This window comes from Tamandua tetradactyla, chromosome 24, assembly GCF_023851605.1.
Source record: "Tamandua tetradactyla isolate mTamTet1 chromosome 24, mTamTet1.pri, whole genome shotgun sequence".
In the NCBI taxonomy this organism is placed as follows: Eukaryota; Metazoa; Chordata; class Mammalia; order Pilosa; family Myrmecophagidae; genus Tamandua; species Tamandua tetradactyla.
Window position 1 is genome coordinate 26,278,695 of NC_135350.1, and position 17,019 is coordinate 26,295,713.

Here is a 17,019-nt window from a genome sequence, read left to right on the forward strand (position 1 = left end):
ATCTGTCCTCTTACTACTTGTTGAAGAGTGCTTTGAAAACGCGCTTTTTTCTTTCTTTGCCCTGCCTATATGTTATGTTACACAATAAAAAAGTTTAAATATATATATTTGCCCAAGGTTCTTTGTTCATGCTGTTGGATTCATATATTTCATTTCCAACTCATGTTTTAGACAATTCTTTAAAAAAAATCTTACTTTCTTTCAAGTCTTCCCTGAGTGAAAGTAGAAGTGGTTCCTTCAATTTTTCTCAACAAATATGTAAGCACTCACAGGGTGCCTGACTTGAAGTCACACGTCAAGAAAGCGCAAATGAAAATACACACTGGTGTCATCCTCCTCTGAACTCCACTTTGGACTCTCCTGGCACTGACCAATTCAGTCCTCAGAGGAGAGTACTCTGTCCTGTCTACATGTTCTCTGCTGACCCACTGCTAATCTTAAGGCCCCTAACAAGAAGGAACTGGATCCTATTCATTATAAGATTCCTGGGTATTTCTGTGCTAAGGTAAATAAGCACATATTCAACAATCCTTAAACACCTTTTGTATACATGGTGTTCTGGTTTGCTGACTGCCAGAATGCAATATACCAGGAATGGAATGGCTTTTAAAAGGGGAATTTAATAAATTGCTAGCTTTTAGTTCTAAGGTTGAGAAAATGTCCCAATTAAAACAAGTCTATAGAAATGTTCACTCTAAGACATCCAGGGAAAGATACCTTAGTTCAAGAAGGCTGCTGAAGTTCAGGGTTTCTCTCTCAAGTGAGAAGGCACATGGCAAACACTGTCAGAGTTTCTCTCTCATTTGGAAAGGCATGTGGCAAACACGGTGTCATCTGCTAGCTTTCTCTCCTGGCTTTCTTTCATGAAGCTCCCAGGAGGCTTTTTCCCTCTTCATCTCCAAAGGTCACTTGCTGGTAGACTCTCTGCTAAGAAATCTCTAGCTTTCTCCAAAATGTTTCCTCTTTTATAGGATTCCCATAAACTAATCAAAGCCCATCCAAATGGGTGGAGACATGTCATCATCTAATCTAGCTTAACAATTACTCTTGACTGAGTCACATCTCCAGGGAGATGATCTAACTGAAGTTTCAATAATACAATACTGAATAGGGATTAGAAGAAACAGCTGCCTTTACAAAATGGGATTAGGATCAAAACATGGCTTTTCTAGGGCACATACATCTTTTCAAACTGGCACACATGGCATTGTAGTAGATGCAATTGAGACGATAAATGAAAATAAGAAGGCCTCTGATCAGAAATTTCTAGTAGAGTTTGAGAGATTGATCTCTACACTAACACAGAAAGCAACAGAAGGGGGAATGGGTCCCAGTACCACAGGAGGGATGCCTGAGCTAAAGGGATGCAGGGAGAGAAGAGTGACTGTCTCATGGAGCAACCATAACTCCATGAGGGGGGCCTTGATCTGGGTCTCAGTTTGGGTTGGAGTTGATGGAGCCAGGAGATGGAAGAGGAGAAGAGACCTGGTGAGAGAGGGCTTGAGTGAAGAAGTGGCTTAAATTTAGAAAATAATAGAGATAAAGATTTTTTAAATCATGAATACTAGGGATGAGCCTAGTAATACCTCTCTACTTGGAAAATGCTTTCCAGCCTTGGTGTGACTCTGAATGAATACATCAAAAAGCACTACTCCCTCTGCCATAAACCAGTCATGAAATTCTTCCCTGGGCAATTCTAGAGAGATATATCATTTATGTTATAACATCATGTGAAAATTACATCTAATAAAACAATGACATGCATAATGGATTACAGGACTACCATGTATGGGAAAAGAAAACTCAAATTCCTGCACTCCCTGCACATATCAGTTACAATGAATCAAAGACAACAGAAATGACAAAGTGAAAAGTTTTATCTCTATTTACCAAGGTGAATTAAAGTCAAGTTCAAATGTCTGCTCCTCTAAAAAGCCTCCTTTCTAGAATTAGAGTAGAAATTTTATTCTCAGGAGAGTATCTCTCCTCCCATTCTCGTTTCCAAAGCACCACCTTATTCCAGATACACAGTACTTCCCAGACAGGGTGATGTGTACAAGACTAGGTTGCCTGTCTGTCCCAATTCCCCATCAATTGTAACATTCTTTCATGAATAATAATTATAGCCTACATTTATTGAGGCTTTCCTTATTTACAGTGCTTCATGAGTGCTTTATGGATTTTCTCATTTGTTCACCAAACTGCCATATGAGGTGGGTACAATTATTCTTGCTTGTTTTACAAATAAGGAAATTAAGGCAAAGAAAAGTTAAATAATGTCTTCATGCTCACACAACTAGTCAGAGGAAGGGTTTATGCAGACCTAATGACCATAACTGTCCCATACTGGCTCCTGGTCTAAGTAGAGGCCATCTCTTACTCAACTTTGCCATCCACATGGTACCTCGAACAGCCTGACACAAGGTGACACTCTGTCGACAACATTAATTGGTATTGAATGGGGCAGAAACTATCAGGGACAGTGAGCACCTTCTGTGAACTTTTAAAATGCCTCATTTTTCTGCTCTGAAGAGGAGGGTGCAAAATCAAACACATTCTTTTGGCCCCTATCTCTCTCTTTTTTACCTCATCTGTTCTGCTTCTTTACTCCTTCTTCTGAGCTACAACAAATAGATTGGAAGTTGGAGGTTATCACAGACAAAGAGAAAATAGAACTCTGTACTAATTCTGTGGGATTGGGGGGGTGATAAATATGAAATATAAATTCATATATATGAAATTTTCATATTTATAAATATGAAATGGCAAAAAAAGAAGGGGTTGATTAACATTTATGTGTAGGGAAATGTGTAACATTATGTGTAGGGAAGCCTAAGAAAATCAAAATATCTGAATCTGACATGCTGGCGAAGAAAATTGGATTTTCAATACTCTTCAGTCAGTGTCCTTTCCTGACTGATTTCATGTTGTCTGAAAAATGTAGGTGTGGCTTAAAGATCCCTGATCAAATGTGTAGAATTGGGTGTTACTCAAGCAAATGAAATATCTGGCAATATATCTACGTTGTGTCCTCAAACAGGCAAGAAGTCCACAGGAATTTACCAGTGTCTGAGCCTGCAGAAAAGACAGATGCAACATGAGCACAGCAGGAAAAGTAAGCAAAAAGAATTTTACTTTAGAAATATTTTTTCATTATAGATAAATAAATATTAATTTATTATATTTATTGTATAATAAATAAAGGAATATAGTTTTATTGGATAATGAATTTTCATACCTAATTGGAAACAATGCATACTGAAATACAATATACAATTGTGCTACAATACGCAATGTATCCTAGCCCTCAGTCCCATTTCCATTTATCTTTAACAGAATAGATATCATCTATGTTTGCTAAGTTTTCTCTTCTTCCATTAAATACATATGCACTAGTTAGAGTGATATTTTATCAAGTCTATCATGACTAATTTGAAAACTTAAATTAGAAATATTTTAATCATAAATTATCACATATTCAAAAACCATAATTTAAATGTGTTATGTGGTAGCGAAAGGTAACTAGGGACGCACTTTATTTCTTTGGACAGCCAATTTGTGACTTTGGGAAAACTAATCAGTGAATTTTAGCCTCAATATTTGCATCTGTAAATAAGGTCAGAATCCAATAGCTCCCACCTGGTAGCATCCCTGTAAGGGTTAAAGATCAAGTATGGAAAGCCCCTTGGACAGGACAAGGTAAGCCTGTCAATCACAGGCAACACTCAGAACCCACTGCCATCAGAGGACACTTTATAAGTACTCTTGTATTTATTGTGGCATTGGCCACAGCAAAAAGCCTAAAAATAGGAAGGATTTGAAAACTATGTAATACGTAATGGAAATGAATTTCAAAGCAAAAAATTTCAATGTAATTGTCTTTACCATATTGTCAGAGTATGTCTAATCTCTACTTTAAAAGCACAGTTATTGCACAAACTTTGTAGCCTTGAAAACAGGATTTAAGGATCTTTTCAAACATTGGAAATATATGTTTATCTCTTATTTTGAAGAACATCTAGGGTGAAGTTATAGAAATTCAAGCACAAGCACAATTCTCTTGATTTTAAATTACATATGTGTTCATGAGGGAGTGTGTGTTTGTATTTTTCATTCTCTAGCTTTAACATGTGCGTTTTTTATTCCAATGTATTCTGGAAGGAGTTGCTATGCATAAATTAAATAATAAAACAGATATTCAAAAGCAATGTTCCAAATGAGTATTATAAACAAGAAACACACAGAAGTGGTAGAAAGGCAAAAGTCAAAGAAAGAGGCAAGCAGGGCAACTATGAAACAAAGAATAGATTCCCTGGGCAGAAGGCAAATAGTACCTGTTCTCATAAATTAAGATTGTTTTGGCTTGGGCAAAAAACTGAGCAAGTAGGCAGTAGGTTTTCACATGAGTAGACAGTCTTTCTGCTAATGTCAATGAAATAATAGTGACAGGTGTCTTCATGTACAAGCCAAGAGGAGGAGGTCAAAAATCCTTTGCAGGACAGCATTAAAATTCATCAAGGATAAATCTCCTTTGAGAAACAAAGACATGCAAAAATGACCTAGAAAAATATATTTACTTCAGTGTCACCCAATTACTTTTTCTGCTTCTATTTCCTTGTTACTTATATATATATAAATAATTTTATTCTTTTGCCAACCAGGTGTTGCTCATATCTATACAGTAGTTGTTCATACTAGAGATGAGGTTAATATTAAACATACAAAAAAGAAAAGACCAGGTCCCTGACTTGAAAATTGAGGGAAAACAAGTATTATTCTGTGTTTGATTTTTCAGGTAATAAAATGCAAAGCAGCTGTGCTTTGGGAGCTAAAGAAACCCTTTTCCACTGAGGAGGTGGAGGTTGCACCCCCCAAGGCCTATGAAGTTCGCATTCAGGTAAAAATTTTTCTGCCCCTATTAAAATAGGCTTATGGAAATGAGAGAATATTAAAAAGTGGAAAAAACAAATATTCATTAAGCGAAGATTTTTATATAATTTGTGATAATCAGGACAATAGAATTACATTGGCTGTTACAGAAAAATATAAATGGCATATATTGTTAAATTTTTTTAATGACCAAAGTAATCCCAGTAAAATACAAAAAGAATTTATGTGCTTGTATAGAAATACAGTGCAAATTTATATATAATAAGATTTCAAAATCAGTCAGCCTTACATGGTAGACTATAAAATAGTTCCCTTGGGCTATTATGCAATTTCTACTTTGGAAAACATGCATTATTGTATATAAGTCTTACATATTACTGAAACAATAATTTAGTAGATTATTTCAAATTGTCTAATACAGGAAAGGAAAGTGCAGGATGATTTTAGATTGCATAATCACCGGGCAAACTGAATTTTTTTGGGGGGGATGAGTAGGTTTTAGCAAAAACTTTGAAAACTCTTTAGAAGCCCAATGGAGAGAATTCAGTAAAATAGGCCAATTTGGGGACATAATTCTCTCTGAATCTAATCCCTCTCCCTTTCCCTCACAGATGGTGGCCACAGGAATCTGTGGCACAGATGACTTTGTGATTTGTGGGTACTTTTTCACACCACTTCCTGTGGTCTTAGGCCACGAGGGAGCCGGCATCGTGGAGAGCATTGGTGAGGGGGTGACTGCAGTCAAACCAGGTACAGGATTCACTCAGGGGATGTGTCTGCATTCAGGCCTCCCAAGGTCAAGCAGCCTGGAGGAGGAAACTGAGGCAGTGAGACATGAAAGACCTGCACAGGTCCCCGCAGCAGCCAATGGTGGAACTGGAACTAGACAGGGGTGTCCTTGTTTCCTTTCTCCCTGCCTGACTTCCTTCATGTGTCCAGGCAGGTCCCTGGGACAGACCTCATGATTCTCCCCTTCAGCAGTGACTCATGGAGCCCCTCCTGGATATCAGGCACCAGGTTAGATCCCGGGACACTGGAAGACCAAGGAGACAGAGTGACTGCCGCCCTGGGGTTCACACTCTAAGAACTTCCATTTTAGAATTTTGAACACTGTCTTCTTTCGGGGCACAAAATAAAACTACACTTGGAAAAGGGAAAAATTCCTGAGTTGAGGAGAAAAGATATGTCTATGTCCCAAGACTCTGGGTTAGTAAATAGCAATTGTGATTCACTGAGTTAACAGGATGATGCTCTGCAGCTATGGCTGAATCAACATGATACCGTTTATGTCCGGCAGTGGAGACTGTTCACATTTTTCTCTTCCTATGTGGCCTCCCTTCTTGAACATGGCACAAATGAAACAGACCAGATGGAGGAGGCTTGGCAGAACAATGTCTACTTTATTACCTTTAACCAAACCCAAAAAAAGTCTGGTTATAAATTATCAACTAAATATTTTAATTTTAATATTTATTTTCTCTTCACTTTACTGTGTAATAACATAGATGAATTTAGAGGTAAGGGGTGAATATACTAGAAAATTCCCATGCTATCATTTCCATATAAATTGTACCACATGAAATGTAATAGTCCAGCTATTAGTTTGATCATGTAGAAAGAGTAGCATGGATGATTAAAGATTAAATTATGTTTAATTTTAACAAAATTATTCCATATTTAATATAATTATTCCAAAAAAAAATTCTCTTTAGTCAGTAGACCCTTAACAAATATTTTATTGACCGATGACCAGAAAAAATAAGTGGTCTGGATTGTGCTTGAAATTTTACTATAATCTTTTAAAGAACATAGAAATAATAAATTAGCATGCTTACTTTTCATTCATGCTCCCTCCACTCTAGGAGAAAAATAGACAATTCATAAATTAACTTAACCAGTAGAATCCATTTAAATCAGGATAAATTTTGATTTGCCAAAAGTCCCTACCTCAAGAATGCTTGAAGTATTAAGAGAAATTTCTCAAATTCCTCCTCTTTGAGCCATTATTATTAGCTTTCCTTGAAAATAATTAAAAATGATCAAAATAATAAACAAAAAATAAGCATTCGCTTCATAGTAAAGATAACACAGTCTTTCTTAAAGGCCAAGAGATTTTGTAAATCATGGGTATAAAAACATTCATATAGGGATGCAACGGTAGTTCAGTGGCAGAATTCTCACCTGCCCTGCAGGAGACCTGGTTCGATTCCCGGTCCATGTACTTCCCAAAAAACAAACAAACAAGTAAAACAAACAAACAAATTCAACAAATGGTGCTGCAATAATGGGATACTCACTTGTAAAAATAATAAAATGTGATCCCACCATATAGCATACAAAACAAACAAACACGCTCATATTATTGTAACACAAACTATTATATAATATCAGATCTTCATTATGATGCTCTGTTTGGCAATTAAATTATATATTAATATTTACTATGAGAATACTTAAGATTTAATTAACTAAGGATTGAATAAGACAAAGTTTATACAGCCCCAGAAGAAATCTAGATGCAATTAAAGGTAAGTATGCATAGTATAAATAACACAAATTTATGTTATTTTCCACATTCACACATTTTTGTTTGGGACTCTCAGGTCCATAAAAATCAGGCTGTGTCCCCCTCCCTGCCATAGGTCATCTTGTTAGAGCTATTTTTACCTATGTCTTTATTCTTCTTAATCATTAAACCACTTAATTTATATCATGTCTGTCTCTAAGGACCTAAAAGTACTTTATGTGGTTTTAAATTAATCTTAAGATCTGAGTAAGATGACTAAAAAATCTGTTTCCCCATATTCAGTTATGGAAATAAGTGCATAATAGATGTGAATTGTTGGAGTTCAATACCCCTACTTTCCAATTCACTAGGTGTGACTGCTGAAATATTGAAGAAAATCTTAGCTGATAATTTTTGTTAGGGCAGTGAGAGCTTAAGGAGCCCAAGTGCTTTGGGAAAAGGTAGGGGCAGGGGTTAGTCTATAGGGGGAGACACATTGTCTAAGTGCTGACTAGCTGCATAGTTCAGGCAACTTTTCCAAAATGGAAAGGGAGGGATCACTTGGAAAGACGGCACTCTCATCAACTTCTGTTTGTCTTATGTCCTTCTCTAATGTTGTCTTGTACATCCTATGGTCCTTGTTAAACAGCTAGAGCATCTGACAGCTGGGTCAGGAAGGGTTAGGACTAATTACAAATTAATGTGGTTTGTAAAATGTAGTCTATTTCCCTAACTTTCTGTTTTTCCTAAGAAAAGAATAAATCTTTATTCAAATGCAAAAAAAAGAAATCAGGCTGATAAACAATAGTTACAGGCAATCACCAAAGACATTGAGGTGACTGCATGTATTTCTTGGGAGACTTTTCCAAGACATACACCTTTAATATATACACTTAAGCTTTAAGTTCTTGGTCTATTAATTCTTGGGCAGAAATTCAAAATGAATTTTGTTTTATTCTCTTCCAGGTGATAAAGTCATCCCACTGTTTAATTCCCAATGTGGAAAATGTGCCATTTGTAAACACCCAGAAGCCAACTTATGCTTGACAGAGAAGTATGTTTCTGACACTTTGCATGTAGAGTCAATGAGTTTGCACATCAGTTAAGCTCCCATCTCATACCCTTCTGTTTCTCTCTCTCTGTTACAATGACCAGACTGACCAGCCATCAGGAGACCATGCAGGATGGCATTACCAGGTTCACCTGCAAAGGGAAGCCCATCTACCACTTCATCCACACCAGTACCTTCTCTGAGTACACAGTGGTGGATGAGATCTCAGTGGTCAAGATTGATGCAGCAGCACCGCTTGAGAAAGTCTGCCTCATTGGCTGCAGATTTTCTACTGGTTATGGGTCTGCAGTCAAAGTGGCCAAAGTGAGAATGATAAGAGATGATAATACCAGTTATATTCAGACTGTCAGGAACAAAGAGGGAAAAATTTCCTTCCTAGACTCCCAGGAACTATCCCCATAAATTAAGTAATAACTTTCCACCTGCTACCATAATAGCATTGATATACATCATAGAATTTAGGGAAATGATTATAGGATAATATGATAAAGGAAATAAGCCTATAAAAATTCACCTGCTTATCACAAATTAACAAGGTGTTGATACTTATTTTAAAGAGTAAGATTTAGTTATCATTAGTTATTCTTCAATCATTGAATTTTGGGGATTTATTATATTTTAGAGCTGGGAGTTCATTTAATCACTTATTCTACACATACAGGGATCAGCTAAAGGAGGTTCTGTTAGGTTCTGAGGCAGTCAAGTTAAAGGAAATGTCTTTGGGGAACTTCTAATACATGGATCCCCTGGCCCCAGAATTAGAAGCAACAGTAGTTTCAAAGCCCTACTTGATATCCTCCAAACCAATGTCTTCAACACAATCATTCTGTGGCATTTTCCAGGATTGCTGGGAGGAAATTAATGAATCTTCAGTAGTGCATTTATACAGGATTTATACAGGATTTTACTCCTACATTTCATGCCTCTGCAATGAATACACATATACACTCTAATATACACACCCATTTCAGAAGTGATAGACTTTAAGATGAAAAATTTTAAAACCTTCTCCTCCAAAAAGGTTTCAGAACTACAATCTAAGAGTATCACTTCATTTTATTGATAATAAAATCAGAGGTCCAGAGACATAAATTAAAGCTGTATGTCCAAAGTTCACAACTAGTTTTCAAGAAAGCTAAGATTAAAATATATTTCTGAAAACTCCTCTGGTATCTTAAATCATAGTCCTTAATTTCCATCACTTTGAAATTACAACCACAAACCTTGTATATTTCTAAATAAGGTAGATAGTGGTGTAGTATCCCTATAGAATTTAGTAACATTTGACGAACTAATGAGTGAATAAACCCTCCTCAGAGGATCTTACAAAGAAATTACTTGGGACAGAGGAATATTTTACCCACACTAAGGCAGATCTTGGAAGATTAGATTTATGAAACAGTCCATAGCCAATTGCAGTATTTTAGAGAGCATGTCTTCTTCAGATTTCTGTGACTCCAGCACTAAATCCTTCCTCCAAGTACATCATCTAGGTACAAATGTGCCTACACACAAAGCAGGGGCTGAGGTCAATCATAATAATGAATATTATGTATTTTTAAAAGGTAGACCAACTTTTCATTGCATGTTTGCTCATTAGCATACTTTTTAAGCCTGGGGAAAAAACCCTAAAATCACATAGATCTCAAGTGGTATTATCTTAAATTACCTGTTGAAGATCCCCGGTTTTTAGATTTACTTCAAGCTAAGAATAAATCCACTATATTTAACAGTTCATTTCTGTTCACATTTTAATAGAACTGCCTACTGAAAGTTAATGAGCCAAAAAGTTTAGTTTTAAGGAACTGACTGGATTTCTTCAGTCTCCTAGAATATCCTTTTCACTCATTATTTCAATTGCCTATCTGTACATATGGTAAAATGAAGCTGAATATCACTGGATTTGAGCTACTGAGAGCCTCCCCAAGATTGGAACTGGTCATTCAGAGCTCAAAGATCATCCATTCCATTGATTCCAAACTGGGCTGCCTACCTGCAAAGATATGAATTTAACTAGTATGTATTATGGCATGCATATTTGGGATTTGTAAAGTTCCCTAGGTGAGACTACTTTGCAGCAAAGTTCAGGAATTCAGGTTTAGTTCAGCCTACTCAACTTAAACTTGAAGCACCAGAAAAAAAAAAAAAGACATTTTCACAGCAGGTTGGATGAAAGAGTACAAGTAATTCCTGATAAAGGTCAATAGTTGGCACAGCACAGACTGTGGCTACCAATCATTACTTTATCCATTTTTGTCGTTTCTGAAAACGCAGGTCACCCCGGGTTCCACCTGTGCTGTTTGGTCTTGGAGGAGTCGGGTTGTCTGCCATCACTGCCTGTAAGGCAGCTGGAGCAGCCAGGATCATTGGGGTGGATATCAACAAGGGCAAATTTGCAAAAGCCAAAGAGCTGGGGGCCACTGAATGCATCAGCCCTCACGACTTCCAGAAACCCATCCATGAGGTGCTGAAGGAAATAAGCAGGGGTGGTGTGGACTTTTCCTTCGAAGTCATTGGTCGGTTGGATACCATGGTATGTACGCTGACATGCTCTGATTCATGCTTCTTTAAAAGAGGGTATGTTTTTAAACAAAAGAATATAAATATAATGTATAAGTGCTACTTTTATCATTTTAAATTGAAGTGCTATATTTCTTGTTTCTCACTTACCTTTACTTTATTCATTATTATAAGGAATTTCTCATTCCATCAGCTAACCAAACATGTCTCAAGTCATAGTTTCCCTTTAGAGTTTGTTTTATATTAAGCCACTATAAACATATTTTATCAAATTTAGTAAAAATTTCAAAATATAACTACTACAAATTCTCTTTTCAAACTGGGAAATTTTAATTTTTCCACATTCTTAAAAAAATGTTTTAATTATTTTTATGTTTAATGAATTCAGATTTGTTTTAGGCCAAAAATCATTTTATTAATACAAATTTGCCCTAAAGAATGTTACTGCCTTAATGCATTACTAGATATCCCCACAGCAAGCAGAACAGTACCTGGCACTCAATAGATATCCAATATCTATGAGTTGAGCTGAAGCATAAAAAGGATGACAGATTTTACTACAAAAAAAATTTAAGACATAAGTATCTCATAGCATTGCATGCATTAAAATAGCATTAAAACAGCATACATATCTTACAAGATAAAATACGATTGCATACCATTACATGCATGATAAACACTGAGCATAGGTCTGCCTAGCTAAGGGTAAGCACTCAATAAATATTAGTTAGTGTTACTATAGTCAAATACTATTTCTAATCTTAAAGTGCTTACAACACCTTTGGAATATTCATGATATGCCTTTCAAATAAATATAAATATGATCGATTGTGATGGGTAACATATCTCCAGCCATTATCTTCCTAACCAGAACTCTCTTGAACCCACATGAGAAAGTCCCCAGAGATCAATCAATTCCCATTGTTGAGATTCCCCAGTAAATTCAGGCAGTGTTAGTCCAATGGAGCAGCACCCTGAGAGTAATAATCTTTGCAGCCTTGATCTGGGACAATATGTTCCAAGAAAATCCAACATTTTGCCAGATGACAGTTTTTCTCCTTAGGTTCTTTTATAATGTTTTTCTCCTATTTTTCCATGGACAGCATTGTTAGTCTATTTCATAATACCAAATATCTGCCAGCCACTGTGGATAGGTGGTCTTCCAAACATCATACTCAAAACCCAAAGGATCAACAATTATATATAGCCCTGGTGAATCCTAAACTATTTTCTTACTACAATATGTGTTTAAAAACATAACTGGAAGGAGGAGGCTCTCTCTAGTCTTTTGAGATTCAAGAATAATAGGTGTGGGGCGGGTCACAGTGGCTCAGTGGCAGAGTTCTCGCCTGCCATGCCAGAGACCCAGGATTAATTCCCTGTGTCTGCCCATGTAAAAAAAAAAAAAGAAGAATAGGTGTAGTTTAAAGTAAAACCAATACAAATTATGGGGTGTCAAATGTAAGATTTACAACATAACCATTTTAGAGCTGGACAGTAAAATAGGGATCCATTAAAAATGGAGGGAATCATGGGAACACAAATTTTGATGATGTAATCAACATTACATCTTGCTCAAAATGCCTAGTTCCAAATAGAGGTTCAAATTGCCTCCTAAATAAATAAATGAAAAATGATTAACCAATTAAACATTTGATTAGCCAAATGATAATGCCAACTTAGAAGGCCTACGATTCATATGGTGAAGACGTATAACCATTGCTGGACGAGAAAACTTTATATACATTCACAATGATGTTTATTTACCTTTTTAATATTGATAAGCAAATATTATGCATGCAAAAATTTGTTCAATCACTCAGCCAAACTAATTTTCTGGGCATTCACTAAAGTCATAGCACTAGCCTACGTGTGACAAGGAAAAAAGAAGCAAATGACAAAATCTTTATCCTCCACGTACTCACAGTCTAGCTGTTATTACGTGAACGCTTACCATGTATCATGAGTGGGAACTATCAGAGGACCTATTTTACAATGCTGAATGTTAACTTCATTCCAGGTGGAGGCCCTGTTGTGCTGTCATGAGTCATATGGCATAAGCGTCATTGTAGGGGTGCCTCCAGGATCCCAAAACCTCTCCATGAACCCTATGTTGCTATTGACTGGATGCACCTGGAAAGGGGCAGTTTTTGGTGGTATGTAATTAGGCTTAACGGCTGAATTCTTACTAACCTCAGAATTTGTCCCATTTTATAAGTGACAAGTCAACTTTTGAAAAGCAATGTGGTCAAAGACGAATTAAAAATCCTGGTATATCTTTAGGCTCCAAATCAACTATATGTGGAACTAAGGCAGACTGAAGTTCCCAAGACATAATATCTGATGTCCCAGCTAGGAACTATAAACAAAACCTCTTTTGATACTGGTAGGTGAATAGGGAACTAAAATCCCAACAGGACCCAGAAAACCCATAACAATTGTTAATATCTGCACTCATTGCTCAAATTTAGGCAACTCCTAAATTCAATCCGTAAATTTGGACATAATCATCTGTACCATAATTTCTCTATGAGACAGCTGAATAATGAAGTGTCTTAATTGACTGGGGATGGGTAAACAACAAGTTAAAAAAGTCTAATTGTTGCAAAAGGATATTAAAGCCCACTATATTTTATAAACCCCAGTAGTAGCAGTTAATGGAATGTGGCTCACTTTATATGCTTTGATTTTAATTCACTTGAAAAGTTTCCTCTTCAATTCTCCTACTCACCCCTGTCTGAATCTATCAAAAATATTTCTCTCTTTTCAGGCTTTAAGAGTAAAGATTCCATCCCCAAACTTGTGGCTAATTTTATAGCCAGCAGGTATCCTTTAGATCCATTAATAACCAATGTTTTACCATTTGAAAAAATCAGTGAAGTATTTGACCTGCTGCACTCTGGAAAGAGGTAAATCATTTCCTTCTCGCTTTATGAGGTGGGGTAGGCTTACAGAGAAAATTTTATTGGTTCAGAGATTTGACATATCCATAGGACTGTAGAAGGATGAGAAAAACAGTGGAGTGGAGGGGTTGGTTTTCCCTTACCAGTTCATTTGCATGTAGAACATTTTATATTTAATGGTGAGAAACCAAGAACAGCTGCTTTGCATTTCAATTCTGGTAAAGCCAAATTTTGAGGCTTGCCACAAACCTAAATGATCAGAGCAATTCAGCCTTTTGACAGTAGGACACTTACCCTTGTAAGGAAAGAGGATCAGAGTCATATAGTCATCATCAGAAGATGCAGCCCCCACAGCCTCTTCCTGGCCCCTTAATACAGGATGACTACTGATGGATAGAAATTTATTATATAATCAGGATGTCCCAAACTTTCATTATAGGTGTAGGTGGAGCTACATTGGGGTTGTTTCCTATACAAATCGCAGTAGTTTCCTCATAAAAACACTATTATTGGTATTAATTTTTGCCATTTTCAAAGATTTTTTTCACAAATAAAAGTTACTGTAAAAGGGTGAGATATGAAAAGTTGTTTAAATATAAGTTAGGAATATAAGCCAATACCATTTAAATCTTAAACATTCAACTTATACCATAACTTAATAAGATGCATTTTGTCACCTGCATTTATAGGGGGCAAAACCTGTAACAGTCAGTTATATTCAACCTTCAACTTCTAGCTCTACAGTTCCTACTTTTCTGTAGCCTCACTCTTCTTCTCACGAGATTTTCAAATTAAATAGTGTTTCTTATGCCACCACACACATATAATATTATACTAGACACTGTACCTGACAGAAATATTCCTATGTATATCCTGAAGAAACTAGCATTCACAAAGCATCAGCTACTTCACTAAATGTCTATCTTTCTTATTGCATGTAAATTACAATGAATGTTGATATGCTAGTCTAAATTTCACCATTTTATACTACAGAAAACTGAGACTGAGAGTGGACATATGGTTAGTAAGCAGAAGCAGAATTCAAAGTTAGACCTATTACTTAGCAAAGCTTCTTTTTTTGGCTTTTAAAAAGGGGAATTTATTAAGTTGCATGTTTACAGTTCTAAGTCTGTGAAAATGTCCAAACTAGGTATCAAGGGAAAGATACCTTAATGCCAAAGAAAGGACTGATGAAGTCCAGAATTCTTCTTTAAGCTGGGAGGGCACATGCTGACATCTGTTAGCTTTCTCTTCTCATTTCATAACGCTTCCTCAGGGGCGTTTTCCTTCTGCTCTAAGGATTTCTGGCTGCATGGGCTCTATTGGTTCCTGTGGCTCTTGGCAAAGTCTATTTATTTTTCATTACCTTACACTGACTGACAAGAGCTCATACATTCATATATTTATATTATACACATTCATAAACATATATATAAATAATGTGGAAAACAGTGGTCAAGAAATCTTAGTCATTGTCTCTTGGCTTCTTCGTTTAGATTGAAGTTCAAAAGAGATAATGCATGAAAAGCATCTACAAAGTGCATGGCAGATAGCAAGAATTTATTACATATTATAAGCCATTGTTGGTTTATATTCATTAATATGCCAGACATTTCAGAATTCCAAAAACGGTATTCTGAAGATGCTAATATAGAATGAATTCTGAAAAGAAGTCATAATAGGATGTGATGAATGGGCTTAAGTCTTAAGAGAATATGAGAGAGAACTAGTAAAAGATGAATTTCCTTTTTATTCATTTCCACTTGAATATATAAAGATGGGAATGAAGTGGCTACAATGCAACCAGGCTCATACAATGAGACACATCAAATCCTCCTCGGACCCTCTTAAGAAAGAGTATCAAATATCTGATGTTAAAATAAAATATTTCATGTTTTATTTCAGTATCCATACCATCCTGACATTTTGAGGCCATGCAGACACCTTCGCTTGCACCTGACTTCTGGCTGTCCCATGCCCCTCATGATCTAGAACACAAGACAAAAACAGCATTGATTCTGCCCTTCCGAGATGCTATCAATAAATGCATATGGGAGCATTCCAAAAGAAACATAAATTTCTTGGAGAACTTTTTTTTGAGTTTTTAAAATATGACATGCTTCTTAGAGCACTTCAGTTTACAAAAAATGGCACAGAAAGTACTCTCCATGTACTCACTTTCCCCTACACCTACAGGAAATTTCTCCTTTTACATTTTGCATTAGTGTGATACATTTGTAAAAATTCCTGGCCCAATATGGATGCATATTATTCTTATTAATTAAATACATGGATTACTTTAGGTTAACTCTTTGTGTTATACACTTCTATGGGTTTTTCACAAATGCATCATTTCATGTATCCATCATTACAACAACATACAAAATCGTTTCACTGCCCCAAAAGTGCCCTGTGCTTCCTGAAATCACTTCTCAAGCAAATGTTTGAAATCAAAGTGAGAGAGAAATGAAATGTTGAATATCAACTGGGTAATTGAGGCCACTAAACTTTTCTTCCTGATCATTCTACATACATTGTGTTTCCCACTGAGAAGAGGTATTTCTTGTGATTTCATAACCTTCTTGTTCCTTTGCTTCCCTTAGTCACTGAAGCCAAATGAAGGGAATGTTCATTCTCTTTGCTTGAAAGCATACATAATGGTTTATTATGCTTGAAGCCAACAACTTCTACATCTATTTCCACTATCTGTATTTCCCTTCTTGTGAAGGGAAAGATCCTGGGGTAAAAACTGCAGCATGAGACAGTATAGGCTCAGATTTATAAGTGACGTGATTCCAAACCTTCTAAATCCACAGAAATTCTTAGTAATTCAAGGGAAATGCTAGCCATTTCCATAAAATAATGGGAATAGTTTTTAAGTGTTTAGACTGTTTGCATGCAATGAAGATAGAATTCTGTTCTTAAATAAAAGCAGGCTTCCTGCTACATGCGATAAATGAGTCTTGATATTAGCAGGAAAAAGAATTATTCTTATAAACATATTCAAATTATCTGTAATTTTTACTCCTTTACAGATAAATTATTTTAACTAATAAAGTGCTTTTTTAGTTAAATAGCCTTTCTGATTAGAATTGACTAAGAAGCCACGTATAAGGTAATTAAAAAGT

The 17,019-nt window shown here is 36.0% G+C and overlaps 1 pseudogene; it reads left to right on the top strand.

Moving 5' to 3' along the window:
• Nucleotides 1-3,097: 3,097 nt before the first annotated feature.
• Nucleotides 3,098-15,821, top strand: LOC143668475 (alcohol dehydrogenase E chain-like; annotated as a pseudogene).
• Nucleotides 15,822-17,019: the final 1,198 nt, after the last annotated feature.